General features: G+C 39.9%; 1 pseudogene; it reads right to left on the bottom strand.

Annotated features, from left to right (window-relative positions):
* Positions 1-10,956: 10,956 nt before the first annotated feature.
* Positions 10,957-12,501, bottom strand: LOC122032914 (annotated as a pseudogene).
* Positions 12,502-23,217: the final 10,716 nt, after the last annotated feature.

Raw genomic sequence — 23,217 nt, 5'->3', positions numbered from 1 at the left:
ATTAGTCATGTTAGTTTCTTGCCGGTAATTGTAGCAAATGAATCAAGAAGATAAGAAGGTTTTCAATTCAATTCATGCTTCCTCACATCGTACCGTTCCTTGACATTTTCTTGGTTTATTCGAAACAATTGATCTTAGAATTTAGTTTTACCAAAACAATTAATAATAATAAAATAGCAAAAGGGGAGAAAATTGTCCAAAAAATAGCTTAGAAAAATAAAAAACAGTTCTTTAAGTTATCGTTGTAAAAATATTTATTATGTCTTTGAACTTGCATATTGTCTATATATCTTCAAAAAGAAAGAAAAGATTCAAATTTTAAAAGAATATATAGAGGTTAATCTCTCCTGCTCATTAAATATGAAACTAAACTAGCTGATTGAAATATTAAACTCATTCAAACTCTCCTAAAAACTTGCGCATATATTTATTAATATTATATGTTCCAAGCTTATAACTTATATAAACTCACTTGGGTTTTCAATTAGAGTAAGTTTCTTTAAGATCTATTCTCATGTAATAGAGGTTATTTCTCAAATGATAGGGAACCAATCATGCCTAGTGAGACCAAACTGATTTAACCAAAACCGAATGTTCTTATATGATATTGCCAACGAATAAGCCACAAGACAATTATCTTCAACATTGACGAAGTCGTTGCACAGCAAGGGAGAGCTGGACCTCCATGAATGCTTGCGAAGCAAGAGAGAGAGTTAGAATGGAGGTCAAGGAGTACCCTGACTCAACCACTCAAATGCTCATCAAGTCAAGTTTCTAGCAAGGGAGGTGGAGAAGAAGAATAATAGATTAGGAAATACTGATGGTTTGTAAATGTGTGTGTGCGCGCGTACCTTTGCTTACAAGAACATACTCCTTTTATATATCACTTATGCAAAAGAAAGGATACCTTTCTCCTCATGGATGGGATGTCATATCCCGGTAGAAAAAATGTCACGTCATTGAACCCAGGGATCATGTCCCCCACATTTTGTACTATAGAGGATCATATTGGATCATGTTGTCCCACGCTATGGTGACCATATTATTCCATGTGTTATGTCAATCCATGTGCTATCCCATATGTAATGGACTGTACTGACCCACGTACTAGCAGGAGGTGTTAGATCGACGAGGCAGAGCCAGGAGGTATCGGATCGATGGAGCTGAGCTAGGTGAGCCAAGAGTGTCCAGTCGGTGAAGCTGAGTGGGGTGAGCAGGAGGTGTTGGCTCGGTAGGGCCAAGATGACTGGGTCAGAGGTGTTGGCGAGGTTGAGATGAACGAGTAGGAGCATCGGATCAGCATAGCTGAGAGGTTGAGCAGGAGGTGTTGGCTCCACAGGGCCAGAGACTTCGAGTCTGTGAGGTAGAGATGGCTGAGCAAGAGGTGTTGAGTTGGCCTTTGTTGGGAAGACTCCTTGGGAGAGGTCAACGACTCGGCTGGTTGAGTTGACTCGGCTGGTTGAGTTGACTCGACACTTGACACACTCTGCGGAGTTTATGTTGACCAAGTTAAAGGCCCACCATGTAAACCCTTATTTACCTCTACATCATAAGTATTCCCTCAAGTCTAATTGAATGAGACAGGATTCCGACTGATTGGACCGTCGATATCGAAGATCAGGGAAGTCTTCCACTTTTAATGTAAATATGACTTTGTTAGTAATGAGATGATTGCATATTAGACTTGGGCATGGAGACTCTGCTTAGGGCAGAGGAGATGAAATGTCAATGACCGTTTGGATAGGGGGAGCGAATGTTTGATTCTTGATTATGTCCGAGTTAGGAAAGAATAATAAGTAGATTCATGATTATGTCTTAGTCGGGAAAGAATAGTAAGCTCAATCTCATGGCTCATGAATACCTGTGGAATCAGAGAGAGAATAGCTTGATCCACAACTATGTCCAAATCGAGAAAGAATAACAAGTTGATCCACGACTATGTCCAAGTCGGGGGAGAATAGTAGGCTGAATCTCATGACTCTTGAATACCCGTGAAGTAGGAGAGAGAATAGCTTGATTCACGATCATGTTCGAGTTGGGAGAGAATAGTAGGCTCAATCTCACAACTTTTGAATATCCATAAAGTTGGAGAGAGAATAGCTCGATCCGTGACTATATTCGAGTCAGGAGAGAATAGTAGGCTCAACCTTATGACTCATAAATACTCATGGAGTTAGAGAGAGAATAATAGGTTCAATCTCACGATTCCTAAATACTTATGGAGTCAGAGATAGAATGACTTAATCCGTGACTATGTCTGCGTTGGAAAATATTGTATCCTGAAAAGAAAAATTATTGATGGGCACTACTAGTCTGAGACCAGGGGATATATAAGATCAATTCGTGACTATATCCGGTAAAGATTGGATCCAAAAAGGGCAATAGTGCGATTAAGTGTAGTCTAAGAGGATGGTCACAATCGAAAATCTCAGATTCACTTGAAAAAGGTTCTACTTTTAAAGGCGAGAAGAAGAAGAAGAAATCAGATCGCAAAGAAGAATAAAGCAGGAAAAGCTTGAATGAAGAAGAAGGCAAAGTGCTTGCTTTATTCACTATGAAGAGATTGGAAGATGGTTCGCTAGGAAGGAAACAAAATAAGGTATATCTCATGCTCTAGTAGTTGAAACATGTTTAGTGTTATCTACGTGTAACCTTGGTGTATAACTGACTCAGAATCTCGCAGGGTTCCAAGAAACGCGAATACAAGGAGAGATAACCGTCTTACATGCTACTAAGGTACTAATTGCGATGGGAGGCGGAGACGTCTACTTATCTTTTGATAGGAATAGAAGTTTGGTTTTAAGAAATTGTCTTTATGTCAGTTTAGAAAAATTTAATTTCTTTCTAAACTATATTTGGATGGATATCTTTGTTCTATGATACAATGGTTATAAAGAAATAGAGTTATTATCCGTTACTGCATTAGTTGACAATTTATATACATTAAATCCAATTTCTCACAAAGAAATGAAAATTAATAACACATCTTCTAACTCTAGTAAGAAAAACCCGAAATGAACCAAACATATCTTTGGCATCTAAGGCATATTAACTTAAGTATTAAAATAGTCGATGGACTCTTGGGTTCATTAGAGTTGGAAATTTTCCAATGTGAATCTTTGCTTGGAAAAAACGAGAAACCATTTAAGGCCAGGGGTATAGAGCCAAAATGTGTTGGGTTTGACGGTCTGTCTATCCGGGCAAGAGGTGGTTATGAATATTGCCTCCTTTATGAGCGACTATTCAAGATACGGATACATTTACTTGATGCACCGCAATCCGAATGCTTTGATAAGTTCAAAGAATGAGTGGAGAAACATCTTAGTAAAAGTATCAAGACACTGGATCCAGTGATGGTGGCGAATACCTCTTTGGAGAGTTATGAAGAATTAGTTGTCATTCAATCGTTTTGTCAGTAATGAATGGTGTGTGGCGCGAAGAGGAATAAGACTCTTATGAAAATGGTTAGATCGATGATGAGTTATTGAATCAAATTCATTTTGGATATGCTCTAAATAGAATATGTACATACTAAATAATACCCTACAGTTCTTCCCATGGAATTGTGGAATTGGCGTGTCAAGCCATCATATCCGGATATGAGAGTAGTCCACATGTGAAGAGATACTAACAAGTTGGAATCACGGAAGTTTGTCTCATTTGTGGGATATCCTAAAGGAGCGAAAGGTGATTTGTTTTATAATCCTAAAAATCGAAAATCAATGTTAGCACCATGCTCCGATTTTTGAGGAAGATTATGTAATGAACCATAAGCCCATGAGTGAAATTGTTCTAGAAAAAATAGAGAGGACACGTCTATTTTAGTACCAATATTATAAGATGAAACACCACAAGAGACTACAACACGTGTCGCTGCAGATGCTGATTCATTATCGCGTAGATGGGTTGTGAGAGCAAGAGATTCATGTTTGGAGAATCTTTGGATTTGATCCTGGTATGAACTGATCCTGGGAAATGAAGCACTCAAGATAAAGATGCACTTTAAGCGAATGAATGAAAATAGAATCTATGTATTCTAATAAGGTTTGGGAGATTGTAGAACCACCGGATGGTAAGTCATTGGATGCAAGTGGATCTAAAAGGAAAAGAGAGAAGGTGAAACCTTGAAAGCAAGGCTAAGGGTTGCGAAGGGTATATTTAGAAAGAGGGAATCGATTAGGAGACATTGTTTAAGTGTCTATGGATACTCTTATCCATCGGCCCTTATGGATTATAAGATTTGACAAATAGATGTCAACAGGTTTCCTTTCTAGCAAGTCTTGAAGAACCGAAGGGTTCATTGAAAAGAGACAAGAACATCTAGTGTGCCAACTCAATTGGTCCATTTATGGGTGAACCAAGCTTCAAGATCTTGGAACATCCGATTAAATGAAGTAATCGTCCGTATGGATTTATTTGTCAGGATGAGTCTGTGTTGTATACAATCTTATCTTACATGAAATGTGGTATTTCTTGTACTATACGATGATATTTTGTTAATTGGTAACAATGTCAAAGTGTTATCGGACGTGAGGGTATGATTGTCCAAACAATTCGATATGAAGGACTTAGGAGAAAGTGCACACATTCTTGGGATCAAAGTCATAAGGATCGCAAGAAAAGGATGTTGTGCCTATCTCAAGCTTCATATATATACAATCCTTGCTTGCTTTAGCATGCAGAACAGAAAGGTTTCTTATCTTTTTGGCATGGGTAGCTTTATCTAAAGAGATGTCTCCAAAGACATCAAAGGAGATAGAGGACATGAGCTGCGCTGCCTCATTGTGGAAGCCTAATGTATGCATTGCTCGAGACCTATTTGTTGTTTTAGGGCATGATTAGCGAGATATCGAGGTAACCTGGACAAGGACATTGACTGTAAAGCATATAAAGTACTTGAGAAGGACTACGATTATGCTAGTTTATCATTTGCTCCCTATGGGTTACAATTGGACTGTACTCAATCAGAAGGCGGTTTACATGCTATGTGTGTTTACTTTAGGGTGAAGCTATTGGATGGAGTGGATCGATGAACGGCGTGAAACAAGACTCAACCATGGAGATGGCGGACGTGGCTCCCGAGGAAATGTGGCTAATGCTGGCAATCGATCCTAATGGATTCATGTGATTCTGATTTTGCCAAAATCATCACAATTTATTGTGATAATAGCGGTGCGATTGCAATCGAAGGAACCACGAGCCCATAAGTAAACAGATAAACATATACAGTACATCAACCAATAACGTATCGGCGCGAAGTAAAGATGTGAAGCATAAGCGGATAACGTAGATCCTTTTACTAAGGGCGACAAAAGCTTTTGGACTGTAGAAGGGATGGGAATCAAATGTATGGCATAATGACATTGTCTTTTAGTATAAGTGGAAGATTGTTAGAGTATATACTAAAACTCTAGCTTTTGTAAACATTTATTTTCAAATAGTTTATTTGTTAAGTGTAGTTGTTCAATTAATTTATATTGTAGATAACATGGTGTGTGGTCACTACACGTAAGATCGATGATTCTGGTCTCTTATAAATTATAAACAGTTGCTCATGACTAAGATGGAAAGGAACAAATCGTTGGAATAGTCGTAGTGTAATTAGGTATTAGTTTATCTTAACTAATAAATTACATTAATACACTCTAAGTGTATTGAGTAGGACCATTTAAGGTAAGTTCTTTTTATACTGACTTAATAAAAGAACTAGACCTTAGTTATTATGGAAGTGTGTGCTCTTAATCTTAATATAATAACAAACACATATATTTAGTATTTATTTCTTTGACTTATCAAAGGGTGAGATTTAGCTCGATAAATCAATAGGCCCGATAAGTTGGGAAATGATATTACTTATAGTGTGCGTTGTTGATTATAGAAGGAAACTGTGTCCTAGTCATCTAGGTTGAAAATGTCCCCAAGAGGAGCTCATAAGGATTGTCATGTTAAACCCTGCAGAATGAGATTGAGTGGTACTACTCTTGGACTAAGACATTAATTAAAATGAGTTGCCAGTAATTCAATTAATTAGTGGGCATTCAATATTTTAAACACAGGGAGACTAACACACTCATGATAAGAAGGAGCACATAATGTAATTTGGGATTGGTGCGGTAGTGCAATAATAACTCTCTAGTGGAATGAGTTATTGTTGATGAACTTGAGTTGTGTGTTCGGGGTGAACACAGGATACTCAAGATCATCAAAACCAAATCTTCTCCTCCCCCATCATACCCTCATTAATGCCTCAAGTCCATCTAAATAAAAGCTCATCTTGGTGTCCAAGAAGAGGGGCCAAGGCTTGATGACCAAGCCAAGGGGCCACCATCTCCTCAAAGTGGTCCTATGCTTGGTGGTGCCCAAGGAAAGAGGAATACCATAATAAATTCAAATAGGAGGGTATTTTGAATTTTAAATCTCTTTGTGAAAAACTACAAGTTTTAAAGAGATTTTTAAAATTAAAAGTTTCCTTTTGAATTAGGCCACATAGTTTAAAGAAAGTTTAAAAATTTGAAAACTTTCCTTTTTAACCATCCTCATGGTTTTAGAAAAAAGGAAGATAAGTTTTAAATTTGAAACTTTCATTTTTGTAACCATGTTAAAAAGGAAATTTTAGAAGAGAAGGTTTTAAATTTTAAAACATGGTTTTAATTTTAAAACTTTCCTTTTAACATCCACAATAGAAAGAGAGCTTGTAAAATTTTATAAGAGGATTTCTTCTTTTATAAAATTTTATAAAATATTTTTCTTTGAATGCATCCAAGCTTCCTTGCTTCAAGCAATCGAATCCATAATTGATGATTGAATCAATCAAGAGGAAAAAGGAAAATAAAAGGAAAAGGAAAAATAAGAAGATTTTAATTTTGTAAAAATCTTTCCTTATTTGCCTAAATATTATAAAAGAAGGGAGGAGAGGCTCATGTGATATCAATTTTTATTATTGGTGATCCCTCTTGTGGTGGCCCTCCTTCTCCCTTGCTCTCTTGTTCTCGATTAGAAGGAAGGAAGAAGACTTTTGGGGTGTGTTCATCTTGGAGGATCCGTCGCCCAAGGCGAGGCTCGTCTGACAAGATCTTGAGGTTATTAGCATACAAAGAAAAGTATAACTAATAATTTTCTTCGCATCATGCTAGTATTTTCTTGTATGAATTCCAAACACAAGAGACAATAGATTTCTAATTGTAATTCAAGTTTGTGTTTTTTTTGTTTTCAAATTGTGATTCGATTGTTCTTTTGGTTAAACCTAGAGTTATATAAGGAAATTAAATATTAGCTTTCCTAAAAGACTTTGTCTAGAAGTGGTGGTTGCTCCCATATCCAAGAAGGCCTAGTGGCCATATTTAACACAAGCCAATTTTGGAAATTAATATTTAATTGAATTTTTAACATAGGTGGATTAAGATCGTTTGTGATCCAAGTCTAAACCATTAAGAACAGATAAGTTAAATTTGGAATCAAGAATGTTAAGTTCCGTTTGCGATTCTTAATTTAATTTCTAAAGAACACAATAGGTTGTTTAGGAAAGGTTCGACACTTGTACAAAATTTTTGTACAGTGGAACCGGTACGATCTTCCTAGGACCAACCAACATTTCTAATCCAACTCAATAAAGAGGACTATATATTGATGTGATTAAGAAAGAATTAATACATAATTCATTATTGACTTGATTAGATTTTGAAAACCTAAACCAAATGCCTTTCTCTCCCTCTCCTTCTCTCTTGCGGCCGATCACAACAAGAGGGTTTCCTCTTCTTGCCATGAGCCACCCAAAGGAAAAAAGATCTTTCTTTTGCTTCTTTTTTCTCTTCTTGATCTTTCTTCTTCACTCATGGCTAGTAACTTCCGAAAGTGAAGCTTGTTCTCTTAGCGTTATCTTGAAGAACTTGGCATGGATACGAATAGAGACGAGGTTCAATAACATCGCAAAAGGTTGATGTCCTTCTCATTATGGGCCATTCATAATGTATACCTAAAATAATTGTTATTCGATTTTATTTTATTTTATGATATTGTCTGCGCGATTATATCTTGCATGTGTATGGTGTGTGTGATGTAATAAATTAGTTTATTTATTATTAAGTCTTCCACTATGCATATTTACAAAACATGTTGTTAGCACACATCACATCAATCATATCCCAACAAATCCTAGAGACAATCCAGAGTTGAGAGCAAGAGTGATCAAAGATGAAGATTGAAATTGGGGGGGGGGGGGGGGGGAGGATTCTAGGACTTCAGTTTCACTATGATGCTAGTTGATGTTTTAAGTATTGTTCATCTCCTTATCTCTATATTTACTGTCTTATAGAGATTCTAACCAATTTACTGATACGAACCAAAAAGATTATACCAGAGTGTGTAACCCAAATTCAATGCTATTAAGTAAAGAAGTAACGTTAGAAAATCCGCTTAAAGGGATACCCTTATCACATGAGGCCGCACAGTTATACAATCTAAATTACTCATTTTACTTCCTAGCATCTAATTGTAGCAAACCCATTAACTCCTAATTAGTTAATCCCTTGTAGCGAATTACCCCCCTTTTCAAGGTAATGACCCTAAAAAGTCCACTTAAAGGGATATCCTCTATCACAAGAGGTGCCATGGTCATATAATCTAGAGCATCACCTCTACATAGTGACCAATTCTCCATATCCTATTGCATTCGTAATTCATACAATCAATCAAGCAAGAACAAGGAGCACACATATCATAGAATAAAGGAGATAACCAAATATATAGTTTACCTATCAACATCACATTATAGTTAGTCTATACATCCTAAATTTTTGAAACTACTCCATGGAGAGGGAAGAACAATCCAAAGACATTGAAGAAAACATTCTTACAATCCAAATATGAGAATAAGGAAGAAGAAACGCTTAGCGAGGAGATTGCCAATGTCTTCATAGTGTTTCCACCCTCGACCGTGGATGGATCGTTGAGGCCTCTCAAAGGGAAAACACCCCCTCCTCGACAAGTGGCTTTAGAGCCCTTTTATAGGCCCACGTAACAGTAAAAAAAATGGTTAAAAACCACCCCAACCATGAGTTGGGAAAAATCGCGCCACAACCATGCCAGGGGGCATGATGTGGTTTGAAAATGGCATAGCTGTGCTAGGGGTGGCACGACTGTGTCAACTTGTTTTGCTGGAAAATGGCATGACCTTACAGGGGGACACAGTCGTGTTAATTTGATCTAACTAGTATCGAGAATAGCACGACTGTGCCAAGGTGGCATGACCATATCAATCAAATGAAACTTCTGTGGAGATTAGCACAGCCGAGGCTGGTGCTATAGACCCGCATTTCTATCCTTTACACGTTTGAATTCTCACACGCGTGTCATGGGACACAACTAGAGTGTATTCCTCTCTATTGCTTTCAGTTCCACAACTTTTTCGTTTCATTTTTGCTTCGCAATCGCGTCCTGCCAATCAAAAAGTATAATGAGTTTTTCTTTGAACTAAAAATGTAAAAAAGCAATAAAAAGAAAATGTATGTATGCAAAATATATTCATGCAATAACACAAAATGTATACAAAATCTTACTAAGAACGATGCATGAAGCAAGAGATGTTTGCTTGGCAAGGCTGGAGGTGTTGGGTCTATGAGGTCGAGATGGTTGTGCAAGAGGTGTTGGCTTAGCATGGTCGAGACGATTGGGCGGGAGGTGTTGGTGGGGTTAAGACGAACGAGTAGGAGCTTTGAATCGACGGAACCGAGAGGTTAATTAGCAGGAGGTGCCGGCTCAACAAGGTTGAGATGACTTGGCTAGAGTGTTGGCGGGGCTGAGATGGACAAGCAAGAGCATCATTTCGACGGATCCGAGAGTTGAGAAGGAGGTGTCAGCTCAGCAAGGATAGAGGTGTCAGTGGGACTAAGACGGACGAGCAAGAGAGTCAGATTGGTGGAGCCGAGATGTTGAGTTGGAGGTGTCAGCTTGGCAGGGTCAAGACATTTGGGTCGGAGGTGTTTGTGAGGAGAGACGGACAAGCAGGAGCATTGAATCAGCGGCGTTGAGAGGTTGAGCAAGAGGTGTTGGCTCAGTAGGGCTGAGACGACTGGGGTGGAGGTATCGGCGAGGTCGAGACTGACAGCAGAAGTGTCGGATCGACGGATCGAGAGGTTGAGCAGGAGTTGCCAACTGATCGAGTTGGCTCAGTAGTTGACATATCCTATGAAATCTATGTTGACCAAATTAAGGATTCGTCATGTGAAATCTTATTTACTTCCACATCATTGAACAAATTAAATATTTTTAAGCGGATTAAATTTCTTAATAAAAATTGAATAAATCGAATCGATAAAATATTAATTAATTTAATTTTTAATATAAATAATTAAAATTTTCAATAATAATACTATCACCATGGTGGTGTTGGTATTTGGTATGGTGCTGATTTTTTTAAAATAAGCATCACAAGTTTTTGTTTGCTGTGATCCTTGTTTTTAAAACTAGCATTAAAATTTTAGGTTTTTAATTTTATGGAATTAGAAGTTTTAAAATCCAAACCAAACTGAATTACATGAAATAATCAATTTTAAAAAAAAAATCAAAATTTTAAATTTGATGAGTTCTATCGGTTAATTCGTTTTAATTTAACTTTTCACTGGTAGTGGGGCTACCATTCGAAACATAGTAAGAGAGAGCATGTGTTGGGAGTACTATAAATTGATTATAATTTATATTCACGTTTTTCTTTTTGACATCGATATTCACGAGAATTTAATGCCAATTAATATCGTGATTAAGTACGCATTTCAATTTGTCAACCAGCTATCTCTATCTTCCAAAATCTGAACCTTTCGCAATTTTCTTTCTTTGAAGTCCGAATCATATAAATCCTCTTGTGTTTTGATTACTTGCGTTGCTTCAGCCATTTTTTCTGTTTCCGATCTTCAACAAAAGATTCATCAAACATACTCAGATCCGTCATCAAAACAAATCAGGGAAAAGTAATTTGAAGATATCTTATTCGTTCTCATCGACAGAGACTACTCATACTTTTATTTTTTTTTCAATCTCATGCACTGAGAAGACATCCACCGAACTATCATATCAACATATCACCGGTCACCCGATACCAGCAGCACTGGCCAGGACTGGCATGCCAAATCTCTCATCTGTAAGAAAGCACAACTGCAACGAGAAGAAGATGAAGAAGAATCACTTGGAAGATGGTCAACATGAGGGCGGTCCATTTTGAGTCCTGCCCGCCCGCTGCTGCAAATGCCTCAAGCTCTGCTCCATGCTCACCTCTATCATGTCTGCCAACATCTTCTTTGCTTGTCCCATCTGCTCATCGCCATCCATGTTGGACACTATGTTGCAGACAATGCTATCGAGAGTGCCCGTCTGCAACTCTGATCTTTTACACCGCGAGCTTCGCAGTAGCTGAAGCAGCAAGTGAGCTTTCAGTCGAGACTTTGGGGTTCCCTGAATGGTGAGCTGAAGAAGACCAGGAATTGCACCTTCTTGGAGTATGACGTCTCTGTACCTGTTGTGATCGCTCTCGCACAGCGCGAGGAGGGCTCCTACTGCATGTTCTCGACTCCGAAGCGAGCCTTCTTCTAGCACCTCCACGATGGTGAGAACGCCGCCTTCTGCAGCTGTCAAAGCAGCCCTTCCTTCCTCGAAATTCACCAGCAATTCCAAGAGCGCGCTGCACTTCTCGGTGATCTTGGACGACTTTCTGAAGTTCCTGAGCAGACATAACAATGCCGGAACAGGGTGCAGGGGAAGAATGACGGTGAGGTTCTCAGGGATCGTCGAGAGATTGTAGAGTGCCGTGAGAGCATCAATCTTAGCTTGTGGAAGGAAGCCGAGAGGGTGAGGAGTGCTGCAGTGGCGTACTCCTGCAAAGTAGAATTCGATGATTGCAAGAAGTGAACAAGGGGAACGAGTGCTCCGGCTTCGACAATCTTGGTTTTGTTTCTGCAACCACAATTAATACTTCAATAGATTAATATTTACCACAATCAACTTAAAGATCTGTAGAAGTTTGAATCAGTCCCCAACCAATAAACTTGAATTTGGTTACCGATGGCAAACGTATTAATTGGGCAAACAAACTCTACACTGAAAAGAAATGGGTGGCTGCTAAGAGAAAGCAAGCAACCACAAGGACGAATCATTAGAGATCAGAACAGTTTTTACATGTAAAGGAGCCACCTTAATTTCCTGTCTCAGAGCATCAAAGCACGCACCTTTCGTCTTTGACGGCGAGATTCACGAGGGCGAGGATGGCGGCTTCACCGGAGTCCGAGTTTAGAGACCGAAGCATCGACACAAGGGGCGCGACGGCGCCGGAAAGCTGCCTCCGGTTCCTGGACGACGTCTTTGTCAGCCGCCTGATCTCCGTGGCCGCTGAGATCCTGCACGCCTCGTCCTCAGACGTGATCTGTTTCATGATCTTCGCCACCTCATCCAGCTCGCCGGCGAGTCCAGCCTCCAGTTCTGCCATGCCGTCGCCTCTCTCTCTCTCCCTCTCCGTGGAGCGGCGAAGGGGGGAGGCTCAGGTTATATAACTCCTAAAGGTAAGAGAAGATGGCGCCGACATTCCGTTAACCCACCGTTAACGTGTCAGCATTTCATATGTCGTGTCGGCTAACAAACACTGAGATTCTCCCAGGACCGCTGGACAATTTCCATCGTTCCGATTGGAATCTGACGGATGAAATTCCCGATCCACAACACCGAAAATAATGACAGCAATATGAACCAAATTCACAATAATTCATATTTTGATACTATTAACTATTATTTATCGAATTATACATGCATAAATCTCTATCAACAAATTATTTATATAGTTATAGTGGGCTGCAATAATAAAATAATAAATTGTATTTCCTTTTTTTTTCTCTCTTTGATATGGCTACGTTAAATAAATGGAAGGAATATTCTTACGACATTTGTCCCCCTTTTGTCTTCTACATGATTTAGTTAAAATTTAAGGATGATTTTTTTTTTCTAATTCGGAGGTTCTCAACTTTTTAATCCTCCAATACGAAACTAATTCTATTTCTCAGACTCTGATTTATCTGATCGTCGAGTTTGTCATGATTTTTTTTTCTAAATTAAATAGAATAGATACTTGGGTTGCGTGGCATAATTTTTTTTTATTAAAGTCAATTAATTGTTCTTTGAGCTTGTGAGTCTCAAGTGTCATGGTTGGAAACGTCATTTTCTAGATAAATGAATGTTATCATGTGCTTGTTTCTGGAAGATGAATTTGTTCGTATTTTTTAAAGTGAATTCCTTCGTAATTATTTTTTATTTTTACTCTTTTGTTAGTAGTGGATTCCTTGTTAAATAAACTTTGGCCTACCTCTTGCTACGAGGGTGAATAACATTTGTAGATATTTCACTCATTTCAGAAATTACATAATAACGTAGCGGAATAAAGAGAGAAAATAAAAATAATGCTAACAAGGTTTCTTTTACTTGGTTCGGAGCTTGTGACGACTCCTACTCCAAGGCCCGTGATCATTGATCGCTTTCGTTGGGTAATCACTATAGATTCGGAAATAAGTACAGATATTAAATACAATTAAAAACTTTGTTACCAACAATCAAATAGCAAGTAGAAGTTCGTCGATTGTTGGAGCAGTGGTTGCACGTTGTCGAAGCATTTCGGAACAGCACACAAGAACATAATTAGTTCTCAATTATGTGTTCGAAGTGTTGGCCGAGACCCTTTTTTATAGGCACCTCAGACTTGATCTAGATCCACTAATATCGGGATCAGGTTTGACCCAACTCTGATCGGTCTACTGATCCCCCGGATAGGTCGACTGATCCCCCGGATCGGTGGACCGATCCTGCCTGAATCAACCCGACTTCTCGTCTAGTATTTGTTGCTCGAATAGAAGTCTTCGTTCGGTCGACCGATCCCGATGTTCCGACGACTGATCCGCTGATCGCGCTAGCTTATCTGATCCGATCAACTTAGCTCGATCATCCTCGGTTCGATCGATCGATCCCTTGGCCTAATCTAATCAACTCGCTGCAAGTTTGATCCTTTTATTCTGGGGTTCGGTCAACCGATTCAGACGTTAGGTCAACCGAATGAAGTAAAATCAGACCCTGTAAAAAGTGTTAGTCTCATACAAAACAGAGTCATGATAATAACAAATAATAAAGTAATATAAAGGCTAACTTTTGACCGCCTTTGGACTGTCCGATTCTGACTTTCGGATTTCCTCCGGAAACCCTAGGTCCTCAACGAGGAACACATCCTCACATACTCCTCTCGGGAGAAATTACCTATTGTCAGACCGGTCCTCCAGACAGATTGGACTTTTGCTCAGCGCCTGAGACTTCGGGACTTTCCAGCTGGACGTCCGATCCCCGACTCGTCCAGTCTTTCACCTAGTCTGTGACCATCAGGATTTTCACTTAGAGTCCCCGACTCTAGGATTTCGTCCAAAGTTCACGACTCGCAAAGATTTTCCACCTAGGGTTACCATCCTCTAGGACCTAGGGTTACCACCCCTAGGACCTAGGGTTACCTCCCCCTAGTGTTTTCCATTTGCTTAGAATCCACTAGAACTTTTATCTAAGAACACTTAGGATTTTTCTGCAAGCTTATTTACACTTGTTAGAGAACAAGTAACCTTAACTTTGAATCCTTTGTCATTTATAAAAACATAAGTTCGATCGTTTGGTGCTTTCCGCACCAACAATATCCTCTTTTTTTATTATGACAACACAATTCAAAATTAAGTAAAATATATATCAATAATTACGAAAGAAATGCAATTATAAAGACATGCAAAATATAGACAAGTTAAGAGATTCATTCATAAAGAATTAATTTGTTAGGTTCTTAGCTATCATTCATATTCATTCATAAAGAATTAATTTGTTCCTTAGTTCTCCCTTTCTTTAATCACTTAACTTTCTTTTTTCCTTAATTTAGAATATTCTAGTTTCTCTTTTCCTTTTACTTATATCAAAATTAATTTTGAGAGAATTAGCAACAATTTCAAATAGACTGTTTTGAAAGTTTTGAATAATACTTAACTTTTAGAAGATAAAACACTTAGCTTGAAAAACTACTTACCTTTTAGAAGAAAATGGAGAAACTTTGATAAATCTTTAGTTAAGTACTTAACTTTAAAAAGTTTTTGATAAAAACTTGACTTTAAAGAGATTTTGATAAAAGGCTGGTTAAGTACTTAGCTTTTAGAAAGATTAAAAAAAATTGACCAAGTACTTAGCTTTAGAAAGATTTTTCTTTAGAAAATTTAACTAAATACTTAACTTTAGAAAAACCTTCTTTTTTCAAATATTTAAAGTTTCTTTTCAAAAATTAGTTAAAATAATTTTTTATTTATTATTTATTTATTTTTTAAAAAATAGTTAAATATTAAAAACTTAACTTAAAAAAATACTTAAAAAAATGATTTTGAAATTTTGAAAAAAAAAACGTTTACTTAAAGATATATTTAATTTTGATATTTTAAAAAAATAGTCAAAAATATTTAACTGAACTTAAGTCCTTTCACTCTCCCTTAAATAATGCCTACAAAAAATAAATGGATTAATTTTTAGGGTCCTAAAGTCCAAGCATAAGAGTTCAAAGTAAAAATTTTCAAAGCAGATATCTACTTTCCTTAAGCAAGTGTCTAACCTTTAGCTACTAGATGTTTACAATGAGGTAAAGCTTTCACTTGGTTAGTTAATTTAAATAAGTATTCCAGTTAGATTAACTAAAGTGAATAACTTAATTTGATCAATTTAACTTGGTATTTATTGCCCTGACTTATATTGATGCACATTCTGAAGTCCAGATAGTACCCTATATATCTCACTCAATTATAAGTATTTTTTATACATAAGCATGGTATTCCTATATAACGACCCGCCTCCTACTGACTTGCGAAGTATGGTTCGTTAATGTCGAGCCTAAATTACTATTATGGACGGATCTGGATGATTAAATTTTTAATAAAGCGGTTCTTTAAAATCTGACTTAATATCTGGGTGTACTAGAGGTTACACATGATAGAAAGATAATCTATACCTTATGTCAAACTGCATTTGATCGATCCATGGATCGATTGGGGTGTCGGATCGATCGATCCTGACAATCGCAGCACGGAAAAAGGCTGCAGATCGGTCGGTGGCCGATCCTGGCTGTTCCTTATCGAGATCTGCAGCGGTTGGATCGGCGTCGAGCGTCCTACCGAACTAGCGTCGGTCGGTGAACCCGATGGGTCTTGGCGGTGACCGATCGGTGAGCAGTGCTCTGACCGGCGCGCGCCGTCGAGGTCGGTGACGAACAAATAACTCTCGTTTCAAGACTGGATCGGTCGGATCAATCCGGCAACCTAAGATCGGTTCTGGAATTACGTCCGACTAGGTTCGATACCCGATTCACAATCTGGGCCAAACCTCACCATTCTAAAATCAATTGGAATATATTCTAGCAACTATCGGCCAACGTTCTAACACAATTACTAACAAACTAAATAAATCTCCATGGTTTAAACATTCTGGGTCTAAAATGCATGAAAGAAGAAATACTAGAGATTCAACTATTAGCTTGTAAAACCATGAGAATCTTTTTATTCGGTTTCATACACCACGTCTTTCGTGAAATGAAACTATATAACAGTCCATTTTCCTTTACCTTTATCTGCGGATAAGGGAAAGTAGTAAGAAAGCTAAAAACCAAGTACCTCACTGAACATCTGTGATGAAACATGCTTTTAAAGAATCATTTGAAAACATGCATTGGCATGACACTATGGTTAAGCATATTTAAATGTAGCTAGAAGAAACATAGCGTATGACTAATCATGCAAACGATAATAGAGAACTAAAGCGAAGCTAACACAGTGAAATCAAACTCAACTAACATAACGATTTATGAGTTTTGAAAACTAATAGCATAGTAGATCGAAATAATAATGTGCCCGCCCGTAGCGCACTGATTTACCGCATACATATAGATTATATTTATCTGATGAGCTAATTCAAACCCCGGTGTTTGCAGAGTCCCTAGATTTAGGGATTTAGAAGGGAGGCTAGCGACGGAGTGAGTCCCATGGATATAATGGATATCAATGGAGTAAGTGCCGATCAAAAGAATAATCCGAATACTATAGTTTCGGTATCTGTTTCTAACTAGGAGCCAGGTTGTCTACGACTAGGTTGTCATCTCGAGAGGCGAGTTTGTGGGAGCGGACCGTAGAATGTATAAGCTTGACTAGGTTTAGATGCTGCAGGCAGTGTTAATTTAATTTTACTGTAACTATATAACTTTTATTCGAAGACATTAGTGTGCTAACCTCTCCTCTCTCTAGGAGGAGACCACTTGAACATGACGAGCAAAACCCCAAAGAAGGATTTACGGTCCGCCCCATCTAGAAGTGCTCACAACATCTAAACGATGGAGAGGATCGTCCGCCGATTTCAAGACTAAACTCGATAAAATCTAATGAGCAAATGCTAGATAGAAAACGTGAAAACCCACGGAACTTATCTTGCTGTGAGTGAGAGGTTTCACTTTGCAACTAATCCTTAATTCAATGATTCCACAATTCCTCACTCCCGCCTGTCCCGCTCAGCGGGTGTTATCTAGCCGGACCGAAGTCTTCCTGTGGCCCTAGGCGTAGAACCTAAACCTAGACCGACCGCAAGGAGAATTGTTTCGCGGCTTTGGTCGGAGGGGAGTTCCGCACCAAATTCTCTTAGAATGGCCGCAATATCTTCATTCGAAGCTTTTTCTGCGATTATTAAATGGTTTAATGAACCCAACTCTAATATAAATATAATTGATTCCTCTTCCTCTTTCTTTCACTCTATGATCCACTGGCCTTTCTGCTGGTTATCTTCCTGTTAACACTTAGTCAAACGACCAAAAGTTATCACTCCGTTATCGTTCGAGCACTTAGGGTTCGATTCCACTGCGTGCGCTTGGGAAAATTGGAAAAATAAAAATTCTAGAAATAATTATAGAATATTTCTAAAATAGTTTTGAGAATTTGCGGGGTTATAATCCCCATACCTTATAAAAAGGCTCTACTTAGAATAGTCTGTCTGAGGGTGCCTGCCTCTGTCCCTCTACAAATATATGTGCATGCCATCAGTTGTGTGACGACCGTAAATGTGCATGGTACTTTCAATTCATAATGGTCTATCCTACAACGCAATTGGTCGATTATAGTAGTGAGCATATTGAGGGGATAGGATCTGTTGACCGGTGGCAACTATGCGTCCATGACCCAGAACATCAAAGAGACATAATGGAGTCGACATGTGGACCTGCTTTCTACGTGACTCTGCTCTAGCTTGGTCTCATTCTTAAGTATTAATACTATGCTTGCTTAGCCTCCTTGCCCCAATTCCCTCAGCGATGGCGGCTAGAGTTCAGGTCTGTCACCTGTCTAGATGCTTTCGAGATATGGCACTCCGTCACAGGATCTGCCTGGTATCAGTATATAGTCGTTCTTTGTAGCTTGGTTGTATGTATGCAAGGTTCACGACTTTATAAGCACCAACTCTTGCATATGATAGGCAGTAGTTCCGGAAGGTATCTACTCATAAGGCGAGATCATAGAGGAGTAGGTTGTAGTTGGTGGCTGAAGGTGTGTTGTTGTAATTAGTGGCTTGTCAAATATCAGTGCAACCATATTTTCCTTCACTTTCTTGTCGTACGTGATACTTGATTTACCCAGTATGTGAATAGAGTCTCGCCGTGAGGAAGGTTGACCACTGCTGGCCGTGCCTACGATGAAATTTGTAAGTATGAATATGCATACAATTCTGCCGTATGGATAGGATATAGAATGCAGATAACGAGTAACGATCAATTGACTGCCGAGCTAGTGATAGATCATCAGAAGTATGTTCCATGATAGAGCCGACTGAATCTAGAAGTATGAAGCTCACTCGACAATTATTATTAAACTTCGTTCGTTCTGGCTGCGGTATCCACAGAAATGTCCTCTGCGCGCAACACTGTAACTTACGATCGTTCGGCTTTATACGTCCGTCGATTCTTAGCGGATGATATCCGAGAAGTTCCGGCTCGACCGTCATACCAGTTTATGACGGTACATGATGATGCGGGACATCGATGCATGCCTATCTAAACCTTCTTGACTCCTCCGATCGAGTGCCTTGCAGTGGAACATAGGAACATTTACAGGGATACCCTACCACTACATATATCATTCCCTGCGAAGAAGTTACTGAGACGAAATTTAAGCGTAGAGATAATAAGTTAATTTCACGAGGATGATCCAGTAGCTACATGTCTCCGCCTGTCACATTTATGGTGCAGCATGTCCAAGATAGAGATGAGTTCTGAGACTTTAACATAGTGATGATCTTTCTACAGTGGGGCATGACATGATCATGGTCTGGGTACGCTTTTCACGGGTGGTCGCAATCCGCTAAGGAACACAAGGATGTCTCTCATGCCATCTGATGGAGCTGTCATATGAGTAATGCATACTCTGCCATCTGATTGACTATTCTACGGTGAGGCCAAACTCGGACTGAGCTCGAAGCTTACCTGTCGAAATCATAACCATCCTAAGGAAGTTCAACATCTTGTGACACATAAAGGCCTGGCCACCTTCAATAGTTCTTCTACACATTGAGTTTTGGTAGCCCCTCGAATAGGTGCAGCTGAATCTCGCCGTAATAGGTGCTGTAGGTGCAATCGATGGTCAATCATGCTTCTCATCAGAGCTATCGTTCGTGGGAGGCCTAGGGCTGTGCTCTGGTTGGTGTCGGATAGGTGCCTCAATGAATTGGCGAACAATAGCAAGAGTTCTTTGTAAATAGCTCGTTTTTATCGAATAACGGGTCATGGTCGGTTTTCGACCTTGGGTCCGCCGGCTACGTCTTCCATCTCCCATCCATTTCGAGAGATGTGAACCAAGACACGATCAACAAAATTCACATTTTGTGAACTTAAAATTCAAGGGTGCTGCCTCCTGTTCGGCCGGTGCTTCGCTGTGTTCGCGATAATGAAAAGTGTCGTCGATGAACACGATATGAACTTATCTAAATATTCCTAACTGCGTTCTGTTCATTGTGAGAGATCCATGAAATGGTGCGGAGCATTTATCATGAGAAGCATCCTGAACCGATAATAGTGTGTCCTGGTCTGACGAATGCACGCCTTGGGGTAATGATATATCCCTTTGATCAACGATGAAACCGATTAAGGTCTATTTTGAAACTTGCACGCGCCTCCTCCTTAGCTAATCAAGGAGATGGAGAGATCAATTGTTCGAAGGTCTTAAATTCGTCATGGCTTACTTTCAAGCGCTCGCGCTTATACACCATGGTTGATAGTGATGACCCTCTCAGGCATAAAGCGCTTGGTGTGGTGTTGCACGATCGATGAAGCCGCTGTACTCATGCTTATGGTTCATGAAGTTTCTTGGGATACAATATTGTGTGGTCGAGTACGGATTCATGAGTTCTTAATCCTCGTTGAATTCATGTAGGAAGACTATGAGGACGTCTAGTAGTATCGTCATACGGCTGGGCAGTGTAGCAGCTTGCTTGTCGGGTACTACGTCGTCTTACATCTGAGATCAACGACCTGTCTGCAGTAGTCTGGCATGCAGTCTGTTTCTTGAATTTGAATTGTTGGCGCTGCACCTTCCGTGTTGGTTGGAATACACATCTTCGGCCTATCGCCTGAGCACCCGTGATTTGATCGAAGAGTCCATCCAGATGATGACGACCGTCATCATCGAATATATTATTAATCACCATGTCGGACGATCATGATAAGATCCTCTGGCCTCCTCAGTATGCTAGTGGCCATCTTGGCCATCTCACAGGCGCCTAGATGATGATGCCACACAGCATGGCGCTGAGGCGGTACGTAGCTCATCGCCACCGACGCTGGTACTCTGGAGTCGCTATCGTATCATTCGGAGAGATGCCTCTATATATATATATGTAATGGGTCCATGTCAACATATTATCAGAAAACCAGTGAACAAATAACTGTCTTCAAGTTGTTATGTCCTTGTCTCGCCACCTGAGGTCATAGTATATCCGTCATTGAGAGCCGCATACTTCCGCCGTACGCTTTGATGCATCATCTAAGGCCTCCAATAATCGTCGAACGACATCCTAAAGCTTGCGAGGAAGACGATATCGCATGCGGCCATAGCTGGCGAGTCCTCGTTCTTGGGCCCTCGAGCTCGAAACTCGTGGTTCGCTGAAGTGGCGGATAAGCGATAGAGTATTGACGGGGTGATTGAATCTAATATAATTTCTCTTTTACTCCTCCTTTCCTAGCTAGTGTCGTCACCTTCATTGAGTTCGCGGAGTTCCCTTCCGCTAAGAACCATGACGCCGTGGGATTTTTAGCGAGCGAAGCTGGACCGAAGGGAGAGTTGGATCGCCTAATTAATATGTGAGCGTAATGCCTGTGATTGAAACCTGATAGAGCTCAGGCCATCAGCTAGCATTCTCACGAGGGCATACGCCATACTGCTATCGCATATCACTTAGCGTCTTGAGCATCAGCGATCTTCCCTGCTCCTACTCTAATTAGTGTAGGAGCTATTTTCTTCACATATTCCTTCCACCTCAACCGACTTCCTCATGTCCCGACCTGATGTTAGTCGTAGGCGAACGCTCATCGTAGTGAAAGGTGAAGAGTTCCTCTCCCACCAAGAAACTTCGGGCGACAGTCGTTACCGATTCCATTCTCCCCACGCGTGCAGTAGTATCTCCGTAGCAGAGATAGGCAGCGGACCACCTTCTCATATTCTAGCTCCAAGTGTTTCCAGAAGGTTTCAAAGTTTTCCGAGCATGTCGCATCCGTCACGAGAGCCTTTGGCCGATGAAGTTCTGCTAACTAGGTCTGATTATTCTGGCTTTCTCTTCCGCCGTGGGACTGCTTGAACGCGAACCTAAGACCCGGTTATGTGAGGGGTGACGACAAGTGACGGTTCTTTCACGATGGCCTCAAGCTTGTGTGGTTCATATGTGTAGAGATACTAATCAAGAGCGCAGACTGGATGAGGAATCGTGAGGCTAGTCCTCAAGTTGTAGGGCTGGCTCCTCTGCTGTATGTCATTTCTAAAGACATACGAGGTGATATACGCAACTAATAACTAATACAATCATAATTGTATAACTATTGCTATCATGTTTTATACTATCACATAACATGCTTTAGTTATCTATAAACATGAACTATAACAAAGCAAAGAACATAAATAAAGTAGAGGTATTTTTACTTGGAAGCTGCAGGTTCAATGCTGAATGCTAATGTGTGTGTAGGAAGTATGGAACAACCCTTCGATACTCTGCAACCACTGACGCACCACACTCACTGCGAGGTGCGTGTAATGCAATGCGCCAGAGCAAATTAAATACTATTATATCTCGATGGATTAAAATTTTTACCAAGCTGGTTCCGAAATCAACTTAATATTCTCAGAGTTGTGTTAGGGGGATAATCTGCCTGGATGTCCTAGGCGCAGTCGGGCACGAAGTGCCAGGGAATCGATTGTAGATTGGCTGATCACATCCAATGCTACCGATCCCGGCTCGACCGGTGCATCTAGGCTCCAGCTACAGACGGCGGCACTCAGCCACAAGCTATCCCTACGCTTCGAAGTAGCGCTTAGAGGTGGAAGCGATCCGACCACGTAACGCGATTGGTGTAGATCCGATTCCGGTCGCCAGCGTCGGCATCGAAGCTGTCTGAAGCGGCTGCAGATCGATGCCCGATCTCTGCAAGCTGTGTTTCACAAGCTTGAACGCCGACCGATCCCCAATCCGACGGCCACGGTGCTGGATGCAGCAGTTCCACAAACTTTGAAACCTGGTCCGCCTGCCGGCGGCCGTCCATGGTTGATCTCCCATGGCCAATTTATTTGACAAACAAAACACAATCAATTAAAATCAATTGATATATTCTAGCAACTATCAACCAGCATTCTAACATAATTACTAACAAACTAAATAAATCTCCCATGGTTTAAACATTCTAAGGTCTAAAATGCATGAAAGAAGAAATACTAAGAATTCAACTATTTAAGCTTGCTAAAACCCGAGAATCTTTTATTATATTCCGTTCCTCGTTCACGCCACGCATCACATTTGCATTGTTGATGAAACATTTTCCGCCTTCCGCTGCTAATCCTTTCTTTACCTTTATCCTGATAATTGCAGTCGTAGCTGTAGTGTTTAAACGTAAGTTAAAAGCTG

The sequence above is a fragment of the Zingiber officinale genome, chromosome 11A (assembly GCF_018446385.1).
Source record: "Zingiber officinale cultivar Zhangliang chromosome 11A, Zo_v1.1, whole genome shotgun sequence".
NCBI lineage: Eukaryota > Viridiplantae > Streptophyta > Magnoliopsida > Zingiberales > Zingiberaceae > Zingiber > Zingiber officinale.
This window is presented reverse-complemented; position numbering and strand designations above follow the sequence as displayed.